This window comes from Eptatretus burgeri, chromosome 2, assembly GCF_056783735.1.
Source record: "Eptatretus burgeri isolate ZD-2024b chromosome 2, Ebu_testis_v1, whole genome shotgun sequence".
Lineage (NCBI taxonomy): Eukaryota > Metazoa > Chordata > Myxini > Myxiniformes > Myxinidae > Eptatretus > Eptatretus burgeri.
The window spans coordinates 75,121,048-75,124,044 of NC_140962.1; positions in this window are offsets into that span (position 1 = coordinate 75,121,048).

A 2,997-nucleotide genomic window follows, 5' to 3' on the forward strand; every position below is an offset into this window, starting at 1 on the left:
TCACGGGAATCGGTCCAGGGGTGAGAGAAGCGACCCCCGATTCCCTCCAAATTACGAGCGAGCAAATTAACCCTTCACGAGAAGCAAGATGGCGTCTCAAGGCGAGCGGGAGCCGGGGGTATTAGAAATGTATATGTGTAGTAATGTAGAATCCATGGTCCAGGATGGAATCCCCGTGCAGGAAATGTTGATTGTGCAGGAACACGGACTCGCCCAACTGAACCCAGGGCCCGAGGTGGGTGCGGCAGCGGCCGCGGTGTATGACACCTCCCCCCCCCTCTCCACCAAGACCCTTCCCCAACCCTTGCCGAAACGGCTCAGCTGAGTGCATCCAACATGGCCCAGCTATGCGCCATGCTGGCGGCAATGAACGAAAAGATGAATGCGAAAATGATCGAAAAGATGGATGCGAATACACAACAAATAAACGAAAAGATGGATACATTCACAAACGAAATAAAACGCATGAAAACTAAAATGGAAACAAACATGAAGGAAGAAACGAAAAAGCTCCGGGGGGAGACGCAGAACATGGGCCGATGCCTGCAGGCGGGCATGAAGGCCGTGACAAAGGAAATAATAGTTGAGACAAGGGAGGTAAAGGGTGAAGAGTTGGCAGAGACACGGGAGATAGAAAAAATAGAGGAAAGACTACACGAGGAAGGCGGGGTAAGTGACGCACACACACACACGGAGGTAGTGGAGGATATAGGGGGTGAGCTGGCGGACTGGGTAGAGACCCAGTGCGAGCACCTGGATGGCCTCCTCCAGGAACGAGGGGAGGGAGTATGCCCCCTTGAGGCGAGTCACGACCAGGTGAGTTCGGTCGTGCTTTGCGAGGTCGAGGGGAGGAGTGCTGTGGACAGGTGCACTGAGAGCTTGGGGGGTATAGAGGCCCCGGAGACCCTTGTGGGGACACGAATCCCCAGTGTGGTTGTCCCTGTGTGTGTGGTGCAAGGTGTGAGTGCGTCCCCGTGTGTGGAAGCGACCCCGTGTGTGATTGGTGTGGTGGCGATTGTGCCGGAGTGCGTGCTTCCCAGCACGCCGTGCGTGGGTGAGGCACCGTGTGTGAGTGAGGCCGTGTGTGTGAGTGAAACGGCCAGTGTGAGTGAGGCACCGCGGGTTAGTGCCCCCGCGTGTGTGGATGAAACGGCCAGTGTGAGTGAGGCACCGCGGGTTAGTGCCCCCGCGTGTGTGGGTGAGGCACCGTGTGTGGATGAGGCACCGCGGTTGAGTGCCCCCGCGTGTGTGGATGAGGCACGGAGTGCGAGTGAGGCACCGCGGGTGAGTGCCCCCGCACGCGTGAGTGAACGGCCGTGTGCAAGGTCGCTGTGTGCAAGGGAGACCGTGTGTGTGAGAGAGCGGTATGTGAGGGAGATGTCGGTTGGCATGCGGGAGCACGCAGCCGCGTCTCCCGGTGTGAATGTGATGGAGTGGACTGTGTGCGTCGTAACACGCAGGTGTGCGTGGGTGGAATGGAGACGGAGACGGCGACAGAGGAGAGAAAGCCGAGTAGCGGCTGTAGTTGTTTCGGGGACCGTGCCGGGTTCACCCAGCAGTGAGCACGTGGTTCGTGCTGTGCAACGCACGAGACCACCACGTGCTCGCTTGCGAGAGTGAAGTCCCGGTCCGGAAACGCACGCGGTGGATTTGCCGATCCCGCGGACGGACAAAGTTTAGGCAGGTAAATGGATTTGGACCGGACGGGTTCTCCACGCGATCGTGTGTGTTAAGCTCCAACGGGCAAAGCACATGTGTTCGCGTGGGGAACCCCTCGAGACGTGGGGCTTGTGTTTTTTTTTTTTTGCGCACGGTGACGTCATGGCTGCACGTGTGGTTGGAATCCGGCAGGAGGGGTATCTCTGCCGGATGGTCCCGTCCAAGGAGGGACGAGGAACACGTGCAGCTGCATGACGTCACGGGCAGGTGCAAAGTGCGCGAGCTCTGAGTTGCCGCGCAGGTGCTGCGCATGGGAAAAAAAAAAAGAAGCAAGCCTCACTTTCGGGTGTACAGGATTCCTGGGCAAGGTGTGGAAGACCCCCTTACCAGGGGCACAGGATGGAAACTAGTTAGGGGGAAGGGTTAGCTTAGTTAGACCGACTTCATGGGGCAGGGGTAAGTCCTCATGGGGTCCGTGGAATGGATTAGGTAGAGGGATTGTAGCCAGATTTAGGTTGGGAAATAAAATGATTTATTTTGGAGACAGAGACAGACTTTGGATGTGTAGTGGGGACGTAGTTTAGCTACGTAGTGTTAAAAGGAACGTGCTGTAGTTTAAGGGACGACGTGGGAGCACGAGTTAGTTAGGGGAGGTAGTTAGAAGGATGGCAGAGTTCAGCGGTGTGTGTGTTGAAGAGTTGTTGGTGAGTTGTGAGGTGAGTACTTGGTGAGTGAGTGAGGCCAGCGGGTCTGTGTGTATGGAGCGAATGGGGAATGCATGGTGCGATGAGTGATTGGGGGGAGGAGTGACTCCCGCCCAAGGGACCCCGGGGTCAGTATAAAGTGAGTTAGGGGGTTAGTCAAATTGAAAAATGGAGGTCGTTTTGCTGTTGGTGGGAAAGTAGGCTCGAGACCCATTTGGAGGGGTGCAGGAGCCCTGTTGACGGGCTTGGGAGCGTGGCTGCGAAAGGTGAGTATCGCTGAGTGGGTACCCCGGGCACCAGGCTAGTCGGCCGCGGTAGGCCATGGGCCCATGGGGGGCCGGGATAGAGTAGTGGGCACGGGTGCGCCTGCTTGGTGCGGGGGCCCGGGGCGCCATTAGCCGCGTGGGCAGTGTTGTGGGCACGGGTGACCCTCGGAAAGGGCCCGGGAGGCCGGCCTGCCACGTGTGCGGTTCAGGGGAGGTGCCATGGGGGGCACTCCCCGGTGTTAGGGAGCTGGTCGGCTCGGAGGCAGTGTAGTGCCCGGGGGTGCCATAGCGGGAGATTCGGCAGAGGGTCGTGCCTGCCGGAGGGAGCCACGTGTCCCAGCCAGGAGACCGTGTGAGGGCACGGAGAG